Genomic DNA, 16,411 nt, shown 5'->3' on the forward strand with positions numbered 1-16,411 from the left:
CATTTCTCATTTGCTACTATCTAATTTTGTAGGAACTTAATTCTTCCAAAATACCGTGGATAGGCTGCAGAGGGTGTTCTCGTTCGTTAGCGTGACGATAAGGCGTGATACTTTAATCCTCTGTTGTGGCTGGAAGAAGTAGACCATCATTTCTATCAATAATGGTGAACGCGATAGGAAAAATGAAAATTTGACATGGGAAACCCGGAAGTCACCAAGGATTTTTTCGTTCAGTTCCATAGTTTTTTTTCAAGTGTGGAATTTTAGCATACCATCTTATGTCAGCACTGGTTTAATTATTTCTTAAAGATTTTGTGCAATACTATTGCGAAATTTCTGCAAGGCATTTGGCTCAAATAATGCCTTTATTTTAAAGTCGATAGTTTTGCATTCTATTTCTTTTAATGCTCGCGAAAATATCCTGCTAACTATTACTAGGTTATTTGAGGGGATGCGACGTTATTAAGGAGAATCGGTGATAAAATCTTACTGGTCTAATCCGTAACATACGTGAGTAAGTGCAGGATAATAAAGGAAAGAGTAGAGGTCGTACAGTATCGATGTTCCTCTTCAAGTACGTTCTCGGAGTCTTGTATCTCGAATTCTCATTGAAAACGGCACTGGAAGTAACCAAATTCGTTAAAATAATTCTTCCATTGTAGTTTCATATGGTAAAAATCATGAAGTTTAAGCTAATAATTGATCAGCAGGTCAATAAAGTACAGCACCACATTGACAGACACAGCAATGTTTTTTAAATATCCTTAACTCCAGGTTAATTTCTACCATCTCCTTGCCATACATAGATGAATTTGCAGAAATTCTCAGGAATATAAAATGAGAAGTTCCACCTGCTTCGGTTCCTTTTCTTGAATAATTTCTTGCATTCTCCCAGATTACTGCAGGGACACTATCGCTCGAAGCGTTCTCCAAAAATGGATGTTTTAACTATGGGACATGGCATCAGTCGCCGGCTCGTCCTCCCAAAGCTTCATTATTTTTTAATCCCCCGTTCTCCCGAGCCAGCCTAATTTATGACTAGGCATATTACTGTAGTAATAACTTTTATTGTTCTGTTGGTCAATCACATGAAAACAATAATACAGCATCCACTTCAATAAACCCTGTTCGAATATCTATAAATAAAATTATGAACAAAATGACCCTATGACAGGCGTTTATTTACCAGTGTGTGCTCAGTTGGAAATACGGATAATCCTTAAACGTAATAATATTTACCAGAAATTATTTATATTTGTTCCAATGCCTAAAGTATAGCGTAATTTATTATGTACACAGCTCCATACTTCTAATGCTCGTTTTCACACTTAGTGGCATTTCATTGGAAATATTATTTGTAACTTCATATCTACATTCATAGCCTTTCCAAAAAATAAGTAGAACCTCCGCGGGATAACGATTTACCACAGATAAGAGTACAGAATACTACAAATCTTCAACAAATAGCACCTTAGTGCACCGACACATGGATGTCAGCGCCTCTGCCGGTCGCGTTACTCTTCCAGTAAGGGAACTTCGTTGCGACACCTTGTCACAGACTCTTCGAAATTTTCAGCGTTCCAAAATGGTGACCTTTCAGGCTATTTTTTATTATTTGCTAAAAAAAGAAGTCCAGCGGTGCCACATCCGGGCTGTATGGCGGCTGGGTCAGCGTTGCCACCCTGTTAATCCAGGTGCTCGGTCTCGAAGGCGGTGTGGGAATTGTCGTGCAGTCTCAATTTGGCAAATATCTCTCCCCTGACTCGTTGCACTCTTTACCACAGCCTTTGGTAGACTTCCACGTAAAGGCTACTGTTCTCTGTACGTCTCGGAGGCACAAACTATTTGTCGACAGCAACTTTTTAGTCGAAAAACTACTTATTTTTGGCATAGACTCTATATGTTTGTGTGTGTGTATATATTATATATATATATATATATATATATATATATATATATATATATATATATATATATATAAACACAATTATCAACCCGAAGGTCGGTATGGTAGGTGATGATAGAGTTCACCCACTACTAAGCCCTAAAGCGTGTGAAATTCACACATCAGGGCAGGGGGCCAGTTCCTTTCCCTGTGCCGTTGACGTGAAAAGATGTCGGATTAGATACGTAAATAAAAAATAAAATGCTTGCAAGAAATTGCACAACATTTTATCGATAGCCATAGAATATTTCATATTCCATGAGCTGGTTTTTCCAAGCGCCATTCACTGTTAAAAATACTGAGAAAACTATAAAAATTAGAAAAATATAAAGGCTGCTTATATACATTTAGTTATTTAAGAATTTTTTACTTTACGAAATAAATTATTTAAATATTCCTACATATAGTACTATATCCTACATTAAACTGCCTCAATGATAGCCAGAGAAATGCCTAAACAGAACGTATATACACGCATATAATCCATACCCCAAGTACCTACCGGTCATGCTTGTACATATATACATAGCGCTAATTACCAACGGTGGTTATAGAAATTTTAAGTAAAGAAAATGACGTGGTAATCTTTTGGTACTGTAACGTATAGGTATAGTGCATGCGACTGAGAGCATTCACGAAAACCTGTGTCTATCAAACGCCGTAATCATGTGCCTATTAAAATTATTTTGAAGTCAGTGCTATGAGACTACTCTTCGCATGATAATACAATAGTTCCATTCTACTAATTTATTGAGGCAACATGAGGCATATTTACTTTAAGTTGTCACATTTTGTGGCAAGTGGTTTTGCAATATATCCGCATGTTTCTTGCGTTGCCATTCATTTAAGTGTGTATGCCTTCTTGAAAATCTGAAGTTCCTTATCGTGAAATATTATTATTTTTGTCACACATTTTCTGTTTTGCGGACCATAAATTACGAGGCATCTGCCTCATACAAATATGTACCAGCATATACACTTGAAAGGCGTGGGCCGACATTTTATGGAGTGGTATTTGAAATTTAACCAACGAATATTTAATGCAATGCCTTAAATCTGTATAATCTCTCAATAAAATTTTTAAATTGTGTACATATTAGTCCACATGAATTGTATAAATTTCATCATTATTAGCTCTTATGCGTCATTTATTCCGAAATTTTTAGTTCGAAACATCGCAGCTGCTGTTGTGATATTCTCCCGAGTATTACGCATTTCATACTTATCTATCACTACATGCAGGTATGTTACAATCTAATTTAGAAATAATAATTATATGGATTTTTCCCTTTCGAGAATGATATTCAATGTAACCAAACATTTTGTGGCCACAATTTCGTTGAAAATGTATTGCGATGAGAGAGGTCGATCGACGGTCGCAAACAAAACATAATCGATATTCGCGTAGCGTAATGGCTGCGTTGAGGTACCCGTGGAAATCCGAGCTCCTGTTGTTCTGAACATTGTCAAGTGCCGCATTTATCAGTGTCGTCAGATATTGTACCAAAGATGTAAAGAAGCTGATTGGGGCCTGGAGAAGTGTTTTTATTCACAGTCATTGGAATATGACATGGAAATCTGGTTTCCCTCCAAGGCTGAACCATCGAATAGTAAGGAAATGTAATTTTGAGTTCCCTTTCCCAAATGTGTACAACAGCTAATCGTGATCACGTATTGTAGTTATTCAATTTTAAATGTTTATTTAATATATGTGAAGAACCTAACCGCCGTAATGAACACTTATTGTGTGGATTCTACGGGTCTTTAAAAAAATTGTATGTGGCGTAAAAATATTTCAATTGATTGCAGGAAGATTCTTGGGTTATATTATTCTATAATATTATTTTATTCGAATAATCATGTTTTAGAATACTCGATTTGGTCATTTTATTGCATATTATTTCTTTATAGGAGAAAATTGTAATATTTAACGCAATGGTTATCATGGAATGCCGCTCATTTCAGCCAACATAGTTAGCGTGATTATTAGTATCGAAAATATAAACTTGCGATAATAGAGCACTTCGAATGCTAGTCTGTAGTAATGTTTACAAAGTCGGTAATTTTCATTTTGACGGCGGCATGTGATATTGAATGCTGTAATTCAGAATTTGCACATTATATACCTACAATCGAAGCATTTAATTTTTCGTAGCGTTTGCGTAATTATTTTTGCCACCTACCCAGTTGATGAGCTAAGCAATTGGGAAACGCCATGTTTTATGAACGATACCGTGTTTTTGTTTAGTCTAATGTTAATGATTTGTGTTAGGTTGGTCAGATGCTCGGATGCTAAACACGTTGGAGTATGGATATGTAAATTTTTAGAACGGTTGTATTAAAAAGTATCTCATAGAGTATTAAATATTATAAACGCGACATAGAAGATAATTGAACACCCTGGGTTTACATACTATCGCGATACAATCGGTATTATTGAATAATATTTTTACATACATAATGTGCTGTAGAAATACTGTATATCCGGTAATGGTAATTGCGATTTTGATTGTGAATCGTAATTATCGTTGGTTGATTTGGCGTCACATATTCTCTCCCGTTCTCGCGTCCATTTATTTTTTGTTTTTTTCTTTGGCCATTGAAAATAATTTAAATGCCTACCCTACATTTCGTAGAAGCTAATATGGTAATTTATCGGCAGTGATAGTTGAGTTCAATTTTTTCAGTCATAAATCTGATCAAGAGGCTTCATATTCTAATGCGTAAGAGATATTGTACCTGGCCAAATGTGAACGATAAAAATCCTTTGAAGCTAAATATAAATAAATATATATATATATATATATATATATATATATATATATATATATATATATATATATATATATATATATATATATATATATATATATATGTAACCATAAACACAGTAATCAACCCGAAGGTCGGTGTAGTAGGTGATGGTAGAGACCACCCGGTATATATATATGTATAAAAGGGACTGACAATAAATAAGAAAAGTGGAAGGTCCGACTACACGAACCTTGTGCTTAAATGCCTACAGGCAGTAATGACAAATTTGAATTCTCCCTTTAATTGGTGAAGAAATTTTATGATTAATATTTAACCCTGTGGTCATTTATGACACCCAGTTTTATTGAAAAGCTTTTGCTTACAGATCGTGAATGGGGATCGTCTATTTGCCTTTAAAATGATGTAAATGCTTTATTTGAGCTAATACTTCATAATATAACACTGTAGCAGCTCGGCATTTTAAATTTCAATGAGTCCCACAGCCTTAGATATTTTAGCATATTTACCTAGCATATTATTTTAATATGTTGCATCCCTTTTAAACAGAAATTAGCTGATCATTGCTAGTGCCCATGCATTTTAATTGGGAACATAATAATGGGAAATATAAGCCGATGCAATAGTCACCAGTAATTCTATATATGTTAGCAATATTTTCATGTTGTAAAACTTAAAAAAATAGGATGTTGCAAAGGCAGATTTGACTCAATTCGAGTTGATTTTTTCCTCTTCGGTATATTTTTACTCCAGAATCAGCTTGGTTTCAAAAGAGATATTTTAACTTGAAAATATATATGTTAAATAGGCATAAATTTGTTTGATACCTTTGTCTTAGGCAGGGTGAGCACTAGATGCTAAATTCTTACTCATTGTTAATTGATTTCATAATCTAATTTACCTCATCATTTTGCACTAGGGATATTAGAATAACATCTGCATCTGCAATCCACTGCTTAGTTGTGTGTTAGATTCAAATTCAGGTCAATTAAATTGGAATAGTGGAAATATATTTTTACAACAGTTAACATGAACAAAGGTGTTCAAGCCTTTGATATTCTCTAATAATGAGAGTCGAGCCACTAGTAACGGAACAAATAAGAGTTGGATAAAGTATAAAAACTGATAAAATAGCTGCAAAATAATTGCTTTACTGGTTTGCATCTACTCATAATTTTAAAATATTTCCTGCATATGAGTAAGCAAGTGTTAATGCTACTGTTTACAATATTTAATTAATTATAATCCAGCAGTGTTCTAGTTTTTATTCCATCATATTTCCTACTAAATCAAAAATAATATAAACCATAAACAGTAATCAACTCAGAGGTTGGTTTGGTAGGTTATGGTAGTGTTCACCCAGTACGAAGCCCTAAATGGCATGTGAAATGCACACATCAGGGTAGGGTTTCCCAGGAATATCTGGTACCCAAAAAATCACTTAACTTGGGTGGAGCTGGAGATGCCCGGAGAGGCTTGCCTGGGAATCACACCCGGGCCCTCTGATAGTTGGACAATAGTCCAACACTCTACCCCTGGACCACTGCGGCCCTCCAAAAATAATATATTTTCAAACCCATTTGAATTTGCCTGCTTCAGTATGAAAAATTGCAATTAAGATATCCATCCATTCCTTATTGTTTGTGTTTACTATATTTTTACTCATAATTCCTAGTGTTATATAACCTAATTTTAATTATTTAAATCCAGCAGGAATATCCAAATATTTGTGGACCATCTCTCCCAGTTTGCGCCTACCACATGTTCATCTCCCAATCATAGAAATTGCCTGGGGTAAGTTGTCAAATTTCAACGTTCTGCATGATTCATTGAAAGTTATTTGTTGAATAATTCATGCCACCACTTCTGTATGGAATTCTTGAATATTATATAGTGGAACCATGCATGAAGTTAATATACCTCCTGTTTCAAATGAAGTCTTTAGCAAGTCCATAGGAGGGAATAAATTGAGGTCATGCATACTAGTGGTCCAATAAAAGCCATCTTGGTTTCCAATGAAACTTGAGCTTTGGCAAGCAAAGGTTATTAAATTATATTATATTATTATTTCACTAAACTTTTTGCTACATTAATGACAGTTAGAGCCTATCCAATCTTAATAAAATTGGCTATGTTTTTTAATCTCCCATCTTTTCAAGTAGACCTGTCCGTGTGCAGTTTGAAGACTTGTCAAAATAAATGGTTAATGTTGCGCATGTAGTTGCCCTGGCAATGTTGGGTCTAAGTTCATTGTAGGTATGTGGAGAGAAATCTTAATTTAGGAATAATAGAAAGCAGTTAAAATGCCATAATAATGTAGTAATGAGATTATCAATCGAGAGGAATATAGAATACAACCAGGAGGTATTTGACTGTTTCGTAGATTTCGAAAAAGCATTTCATAGAGTGAATTTGGAAAAACTAATGAGTATATTGAAGAAAATTGGAATAGATTGGAGGGAAAGGAGGCTAATCCGCAACCTGTACATGTCTCAGACTGCTCAGGTGCGAGTGGGAAACGGGGAGTCAGGATGGGCAGTTTTAGGAAGAGGTGTAAGGCAGGGTTGCCCATTATCGCCATTGCTTTTCAACCTGAATGTAGAGGAAATGATCAAAGAGGCATGGGAAAAACTGGAGGTAGGAATGACAGTGGGCGGGGAATTTGTAAAATCAGTTAGGTTTGCTGATGCCCAAGCTTTAGTTTGTCAGTCAGCCAAGGGGTTGCAAGCATTGCTGAGTGAATTGGAAATTCAGTGCGACAGGTATGGGTTGAGAATCAATGTTAATAAAACAAAGGATATGCGATTTTCTAGAAAGAAAAAGGCTAAGCTAAACATTAAAATAGGAGGGCAAAAACTAGAACAGGTAGAACAGTTTACATATCTCGGTAGTGTTTTGGACCAACAGGGTCAAAGTAGTAGGGACGCGAAAAGAAGAATTGCACTAGGCAAAGAGGCTTTCACAAGGAGGAGGGAGTTGATGACAGGGACTTTGAGTAAGGATGTTAAGAAAAGAGTCGTAAAAACTTTGATATGGAGTGTAGCTATGTACAGTGCGGAAACGTGGTCATTGAAGCAGGAGGATAGACGTAGATTGGAGGCTTTTGAAATGTGGGTGTGGAGAAGAATGGAGAAGGTGGAATGGACAGAGAAGAAAACAAATGAGGAAGTACTTGGTAAGGTGGGCGAAGAGAGGGGTTTGTTGGGAGCAATCCTATGGAGGTAGGAAAAGTGGATTAAGGGGGTATTGACCGGCAGTGGGATGTTGAAGTCTATAATTGAGGAGAGAATGTTGGGAAAACGAGGAAAGGGAAGGAACATGATAAAGGATGTTGGATGGGATGAAGGGAGGAAGAAAGTACTCAGAGATGAAGAGAGACCTGATATGAAGTAGGATGATGGATTTTGTGTTTCGTTAGCCACAAAATATTTAGTCGGTAGCTGTGTCCATCCAAAAACCTACCTTAACCGGTAGATTACCTAATAATAATAATGAGTTCGAATTTAATGTTTTCCAAAGAGGGGGTATTAGATTGTGAGATATGAATAAATATGAGCCACGTTAGCTATATTATACAAGAAAGGAGGAAGGGAGATATGATGAAGGATACTGAATCTAAGGAATGGAAGTTGACAAATATATTTATTTCATACATTGTGTCAAAATTCTTCAAAGTACCTCCCTGGATTGTTGACACACTTTGGCCAGCGGCTTTGCCATGACTTGAATGATGACATAATTCCGGAAAGTCCTTAAGGGTACCCAGGCAAGCTTCTTTGATGGCACTTAGGATCCCATGGTGTTGTCTTTTGAGGGAGGATTTCACTTTTTGGGAATTGGAAATTGTCTGCTGGTACTAAGTTTAGACTGTCCAAAAAGCTGGGGTTCTTCTTCAATGTGTTGCAGAAGGTCTTTAAAAACAGACTTGACTGCTTTTAGTCATCCGTCAAGACCATCGGGACAAGTTTAGTGCAGGTCTTTCCCATTTCCAAATTATCAGTTATAATGGTGTTCACTGTCATCTTATCAATGCCAATACGAGCTATGATCATGTGTGCACTTAACCAACAGTCTGAATTCAGCACTTCATGCACACATGCATGTTTTCATCTGTTTTTGATGTCAACAGCTGTCCAGCTCTGGGCTCATCCCTCACACCTTCAGCCATCTTTAAAGAGCTTGTGCCTCTTAAAAACTGCAGTTTGCGACATGCTTTCATCCTGGAACGATTGTCAGATCATGTCCAACCTCTCCGTACCTGATTTCCCTTGTTCAACACAAAATTTTAATGGCATACTGCTTTTCAATCATTTGCTGCACTTTGCATATGCATCAAGTCAGTCGACAGCGGTCCAATGAAAACATGATCTAGCATGAATGAACACTTGCTGGCAAGTGACTCCTGGCATGTGTTACAGGTTGAAGCCCCCACCACCAAGCCTGCGCAGGGAGAGCTCACTGCGAAGTACACTCTTTTCCGGATAAAATTATTCCTGATACTTTTAATGCAAACCTTGTATACCTGTTACAATTCCTCTACTGCTTATTTACATCATTTCTGCCCAAGCTTCTATTATTTGGTATATTTTTAGAGCTTTGTATTGGATTAGCCATCTGAGGTGTATGCCTTCCACAGAATGTTCTGTACACAATACAGGATGCAGCAACATAACTTCCTTTATTAAGGGGTTTCGCTTCATAAAAAGGGAAGTTACAAGGGGATCAAAGGACGGGGACAAAAAGAAGTCACAGGGAGCTAAATCTGATGATTAGGGGGGTAGGCAATCGATGTCATACCGTTTTTTGTCAAAAACTGCATCACGGAGTGGGCAGTATTAGCTAGCCCAATGTCATGATGGAAGAACCAGTCGCCCGTGGGCCAAAGATATGCTCTAGAATCCTCTGAATTAAACTCCATGACACTCCAGACATCTCACAGAGTTGATCAATGGTTCTGCAATGGTCTTTTCGAATGAGAGCATTGATTTTGTCGATGTTTTTGTCAGTTCTTGATGTTGAAGGGCGGCCTGAATGGGGTTGGTCTTTGATTGACATTTTACCATTTTTAAAACATGTCAATGACTTGTAGACTCTGGTTTTGCTTAGAACAGCTTCCCAATAAGCAGTCTTGAGCATTACAATAGTTTCTGCGGCCAACTTCCCCAATAGGAAACAAAATTTCACTGCAGCGCGTTGCTCTTGATAATCCGCCATCTTGTTTTTCGCTGAAATGAAATAAAGTTGTTTCACTGAAACAGCTTTCACAGGTGGACTGCTCCAGCCATAGCGATGGCACTGTGCATACTGATGCAGGTAGCATGAGCCTGACATACGACTGGCCGAACAAAGGCTTCCACCACCCTTGCTCCCCATCACAGCCCAATTCCTGTTACTTTTGGGTCCCCCCTCGTATGTTCCCGCACCGTTTATTAAAAATAGGGGCCAAACAATTATATGGCTGTTAAATCAAGATTTTTTCTTTGCATAATTTATTGTTATAAAAAAAAGCTGATGCAGTTTTCCTGAAAGAGAAAGGCCAAGTCAAATGTTAAATAGGGGGGTAAAAACTCGAGCAGGTGGAACAGTGTGTGTATCTCGGAAGTGTTTTGGACCAAAATGGTCAAAGCAATAGGGGCATTTGGAGAAGAATTGCTTCGGGCATTGAAGTTTTCATAAGGAGGAGAGAATTGATGACCAGGACAATGGGTAAGGATGTTGAGAAAAGGCACGCTAAAACTTTGATATGGAGCATTGGTAGGTATGGCATGGAAATATGGTCATTGAGGCAGGATGATAGGGGTGGATTGGAGGCTTTTAAATTATGGTTGTGGAGAATGTGAAGTGGACAGAGAAGAAAGCAAATGAGGAAGTGCTAGGTATGGTGGTGTAGGAGAGGGGATTATTGGGAAAAATTCAAAGGAGGCGGGAAAGATGGATGCAGAGTGTTTTGATTGGCAATAGGATGTTGAAGACTTTGATTGAGGGGAGAATGTTAGGTAAACAAGGAAGGGGCAGAGATAGGATTGGTATGTTGGATGGAATGTTGGAAGAAAGTGTACGTAGACTAAGATGGGCTTGTTGTAGAATAGGATATTGTGGTGTGATTTGCTTGGAGAGATAAGAGAATTATTTGGTAGTTTGTGTCTATCCAAAACCTACTTGACCAGATTACCTACGATAATAATTTGTTGTTCTAAATTTTATATTATGCTATTAGCTCAATGTGTGAGATATATATATATATATATATATATATATATATATATATATATATATATATATATATATATATATATATATATATATATATATATTCAAAAAAGTGTGTATTTTCACCTTATGGAACTGGAATAGTCTTCTGTGGCTAGGCTGGACTATTGGGATAATAAAGAAAACACTTACTATTGATTTTTGGTATATAAATATAAATTATTGGTGGAGTTTTCAGAACCCAGAGTGAGCATAAACTATGCATGACTCATGTATAATATGTCTTTTTTCAGTATTGTTGGCAACCAATGGGATTTTCCAATTTTTTGTTAGTGCGTTCAATTCTGAGTGAAATCCTCTCAGGCCTTCCACCATGTTAGTGTCTCAATAACTGCCAACATTTCGATAACTGACTCTGTCATTGTCCTCTGGGCATCTGATATTAGTTTATTGAAGCACAGCAGCTATGGAGACTATCCCGGTGGAAGATCTAAGAGGATTTAAATAAATGTTTACACAAGGAAAGCACAAGATCTTTCATCGCTCTTAATGTTATTCTATAATTTTTTAAAATTTATTCCTTTTATTTCCTTTGTAATGCCTTCATTTAATTTCTCTCTACGGTCATCTCTATTTCCTTAGTTTGCCTAGCATTTTCTCTCATGTTTTCCTTTCTGTCCATTTTTATCTTTTCCATTCTTCTCACACCGACATCTCAAAATCCAACTACTTCGATCATGATTTATTTTAGATTAGGAAAGACTCTGACAAAAAACACATCAGAAATGTCTTATGTAAAATCTGATTAATTAATGTAAATAACAAGACCTCAAACAGAGTGTTCAAGAAATAAAACATGTCAGAAACAAATGAGAACCTATATTTAATTTAGATTGAAGATAAAACTATTATTTTATCATTAAGAATCTTCACCACTGGCAATTCACACTGTATATTAATATTTTCAAATTCTAGGGAGCCCCAAAGAGAGAATGAAGATCTTTATTATTGCTTAGAGAATGCTGATATTTTTTATTGTTTTCAGATTTGAATTGTGCATTTTCATCTTATTATTAAGTTCCCTAAATTTGCATCTACTTCTTTTTTTACCACATTGGTTGGATTTCGTTATTTCAAATAAAACCCAATTCACCTTTTGAAAGCAATGAGGTAGGACTGTTATAAAAATATGCAAATGAAATAAATTAAGTTGGATGACAACAGAGTTAAAATTTTTGATTTAATTTAGACGAGGTTCCTGACTGAAAAAACCAGCATGTTATTTCTTATGCTGTGGGATAATTTGTCAACATATTAGTAATGCAAATATAATTTAACTGATTTATATTATGTATATATGTCTTCATCACTTTACTAGTAATAAATAATTTTACCTGAATTAAATTCATGTAATTTTTAAATGTATTTAATGGATCTGGATAGCTTTTTGCTGGAAACAGACTAGTCACCGCCATATTTACAAGTGTTACCAAAAAAAATATTAAATAAATACTTAACTATCGGTCTGCATTGCAATAACCTGTTCTTCAAAACTACATACTACCTGCGTCTATTCATTCCATCAGATTTGCATATTCTTTTTCTGCTTTGTCTACCCAACATTATACCCTATATCACTGTCTTACACTGTCCATTGTCATGCAAATTGGAGCAAATTGTCAACAAAATTGGAACTTTATTTGTGGACATTATTCTTGGTTGCTCTTCTTCCTGCCATGGACTCGCATGGCCATTGGGAAACCCATGTCTACTCACCATGCTAAGGTGGCACTCAGTGGGGATTTTATTATATATTTGTCTTAAGTCACTAACAATATTTTCTTATTCTTGTGCTCTATTATTCTTCTATAATTTCACTCTTCATCATTGAAATTTCCTGGTATATTTTATTTATTCATTGTGCTTTTTGACTGATTTCTTCTAAAGCATTATTTTCTGGCAAGAGTTGGTAGGTGCTTGCTCGGTCATGTTGTTTGCTGTTGAAATTAAAGTTATGAATGTAAAATCATGTATTAATTTCTAAACAATTTGGAGGATGTAGTAGCACTTGTATTCAGTGAAGCAAGTGACATCTGAGGTAATTTGTGCTGTTGGGAATTGGTGAGTAATTTGGTAAAGATAAGATTGTCTGGGAATGGGAGCAAAGGGTGGAAAGAAATCAAACATCAGCATTAGCCTAGTCTTTATGAAAGGGTAGCCAAGAAGTCCACGGTTTAACATCCCATCTGTGGTGAAAAATGCATGGTTAGCTCAATTTAGACTTTGAATACTGATTAGTTTGGTTAAAAATATCTTGACCGATGTTCTCACTGCCATATGGAGCATTAAATTTTGTATTTCATTCTATTTCATGTTAATCATTTTGAATTGCAGGGTTTTCTGAATTATGGGCTTGAGGATAAGAGGAGGAAGAAGAGGAAACTTCAAATCATCCCTCAGTCAGCACATCAGTGCCCGAGGAAGACGCATAGCAACAGGAAATAGACCACTGAACCCTAATGGAGCCACATGCTCTTCAGAAAAAGCGCTATTTAATATTTTGTCTAATTCTGATGTAGTAGAAAGGAGGAAGAGAAATGAAGAGTTAAATGGAAGTCTATTGAGAACTTTTGATCAGCATAAATCTCTGGTAGAAGAAGAGAAATTTTCAAGAAAGCTTGATTTGGAACTTGAAAAAACTATGAATGTTTTTAATGTTGAATTAAATCCAAGTAAGTCCTCACACTCTGATGATAAAGGAAGTAAAACCAAAATTTTGAACAAGATAGAAGAAACTGGTTTGGAGACAGCTGTCTGTGGAGTTTTGGGGGAAGAGAATGGTAGGTTGTCAAAGAATGTTGAAGGAACTGACAGAAGATCCTCCTTGAATGTTAATTCAGAGAAGCATCATTCAAGTGAAGTCCTTAACAAAACTACTTCAGAGATCCAAAATACTTATTCTTATCCTGATGATGATAGGGGCACAGACACATGTAATAATGCCAAGTCATTTGGAAATGATAACCCTAACTCTATCAAAACAAGAGTCTTCTCTTCAAAAGAAGGTGAAGAAAATGTTCATGTGGGTGCGTCGCCATGTAGCCCTTTGACACTCATGGGAAGTGAAAAATTTTATGGAAGAAAAACTCAAGGACTGAACCAGCACAGAATGGCGACCATGGGTCAGCAGAAAGGTTACAAATATTTCAATAAACTGTCAAAGAAAAACCGCCTCAATTTTTTTAAATTGGCTTCTGATCGGAATCCTATAGTTACCAAGGTGGCAAAATCTCTGAGTAGAGATTTGATGGATACTCCAAAAGCTGTAACAGATGATAATTGTGGAAGTAATAGGAGACTTTTTCAAACAAATTCTCCTAGAAAATATCTAAATTCTTACAGTGGCATTAGTACATTTGTTAAGGAGATGGATGTGGAGTCTTGCCCTGGAACATCAACAGGAAATAAAGTTATCACTTCTGGTGATATGAGCACACTACCTATGATTTTAAGAAGTAGTGTGATGAATCAAAATTCAGATTCTGAGAAGGATGATGATGAAGATGTGGCCGAGTCCAACATTGGAAAGGACAAAAATGGTGTCAATGAAGTTATTGATGTGATTGATGGTATAGAATTTGTCACATTTGAAAATGAACATGACATGGTGCAGTTTACTAGATTAGCAAGTGATGAATTTTGTAAAGGTGATTTAGTTGATCTGTCATTCTCATCTGAGTTTCCTGAAACAATAATTCCAAAAAAAACCAAAGACATTAAAAAGATCAAGGGCTGGCAGAAAAAGAAGTTTGCAATAACTCAAAATCCAATGCTTGATCTAAACGCCCCAACGTCAGAACTTGCAATGATTAATAATCTTTGTCCTGAAATTATAGAATATGAGCATAACTATATGCGGCGTAAATTAGAAAATATATTGGAAGAAGAAGAAGATTGTACAGATTGTGAGGATGAACTACCAGGTTTATCACTGGATTGCAGTAGTGTTTTAGTGAGTGAAAGTGATAATATGAAGAAATTAGAAGACTGTTTAGCTGAGAGAGATAAGGAAGATAAAATTTCAGTTTGGAAGCCATCAGAGAAATCTGCATTTGTTTCTTTCTCAGCCTCCAATGCAGATACATTTGATATCTCAAACAAAGATGTTGTAACTGTGTCCAATACAAGAAGTGAAGGTGCAGTAATAAATCAGTTGAAAGACCACTCGAAATTGAGTACCTGCATCCAATCAGAACAGCAGTCATTAATGGACCATGATAGTTTTAGATCAATGGCTACACTTAGTCCTACTAGCATAATAATGAACAAAATGAAAATGCAGGCTGTAAGAGTAAAAGCCAAAATTGTGAAAGTTCACAAGTCAGTCCAGGTGGACCTTTCACTTGAAAAGGATAATAATCATAAAAAGAGGAGAAAGAAACAGAGAATAGCAGAAGAAGAACTGTTTGAGTGGTCCCAGTCATATGAAGATATTTGGCACATAGATGAGAGCCGAGCTTTGTTTGCTGCATCTGCAGTTACAGCATATGACTACCTCATGGAGAAACATTCCACCTCCCATAAATTACCTGACTTCAGTGAAACTAAGATACTTTCGAAGCAAAATGATGTTTCACCCGAAGCTGTTCAGGAGCCTTTTTCGCAACGGAGATTATTACGCTCTTCAACTAAGATAAAAAGTGCACCTGTTCGCTTGACAAGATCATCTGTCAGTGCATCAAAGCTTGAGATTCCTAATACCCCAACCCTTTCCTGCATTTCAAAGTCTTCAAATCACAGGAAATCAAATTCATCACTCAAATCTCTGGTATCTCGATCTAAAAATCCTACTGTAGTAGGCTCAGTTAATGATGATGAAGCCACATCCTCAAACTTTCATTTGGATGAATCTGACGATGAAGTGCATCATGTTAAAACTTTTTCAGGTGGTACTCCTCAAGATTCATCAATCTCAAAAACATCCAATTCGCTCTCTTCTTCTGAATTACATCACGGGCTTAAGTTTGGATCTGTTGAATGCCTGCCACCAAATAAATGTACTAGTCAGGAATTGCAGCTGACTGATAGTCTTCAATCTAATCCTCCATTTGTCATTAGACGTAAAGAAAAAAGAAGACTGATTGCCAGACAAATTTGGAATCTAAGGAGGATGAGGAAGATCGGAGAGCTTGGAATGTTGGACAGTAACTTCAAAGGAGAATTCCCTAGAGTTTCTGATCTGGTTAGTGATGAACTGAGGAAATATTACCATTTAAAAAGCAAAACGGTGAAAAATAATAATGTACACACCTCTGAGTTGAAATGTGATGATGGGAATGAAAATAGTGAGATTGGATTGAATTTTGACAAAAGTGGGGAAGATACTGTGGGGGACAAACTTGAAAAGGAGAACTGTAACATAGAAAATGAAAGTGTGGGAAATGTAGCTGTAGCATATAAAAACTCTTCATCACCATTAAGTTG

At 36.2% G+C, this 16,411-nt stretch overlaps 1 long non-coding RNA gene across 1 annotated transcript; it reads left to right on the plus strand.

Moving 5' to 3' along the window:
- Positions 1-3,523: 3,523 nt before the first annotated feature.
- LOC139698103 (uncharacterized) lies at positions 3,524-13,631 on the plus strand. Its single transcript, XR_011702850.1, has 3 exons — positions 3,524-3,565; positions 6,428-6,511; positions 13,322-13,631. It is a non-coding gene; the product is annotated as an uncharacterized lncRNA (long non-coding RNA).
- Positions 13,632-16,411: the final 2,780 nt, after the last annotated feature.

The sequence above is a fragment of the Hetaerina americana genome, unplaced genomic scaffold (genome assembly GCF_022747635.1).
Source record: "Hetaerina americana unplaced genomic scaffold, ioHetAmer1.1.p SCAF_8, whole genome shotgun sequence".
Lineage (NCBI taxonomy): Eukaryota > Metazoa > Arthropoda > Insecta > Odonata > Calopterygidae > Hetaerina > Hetaerina americana.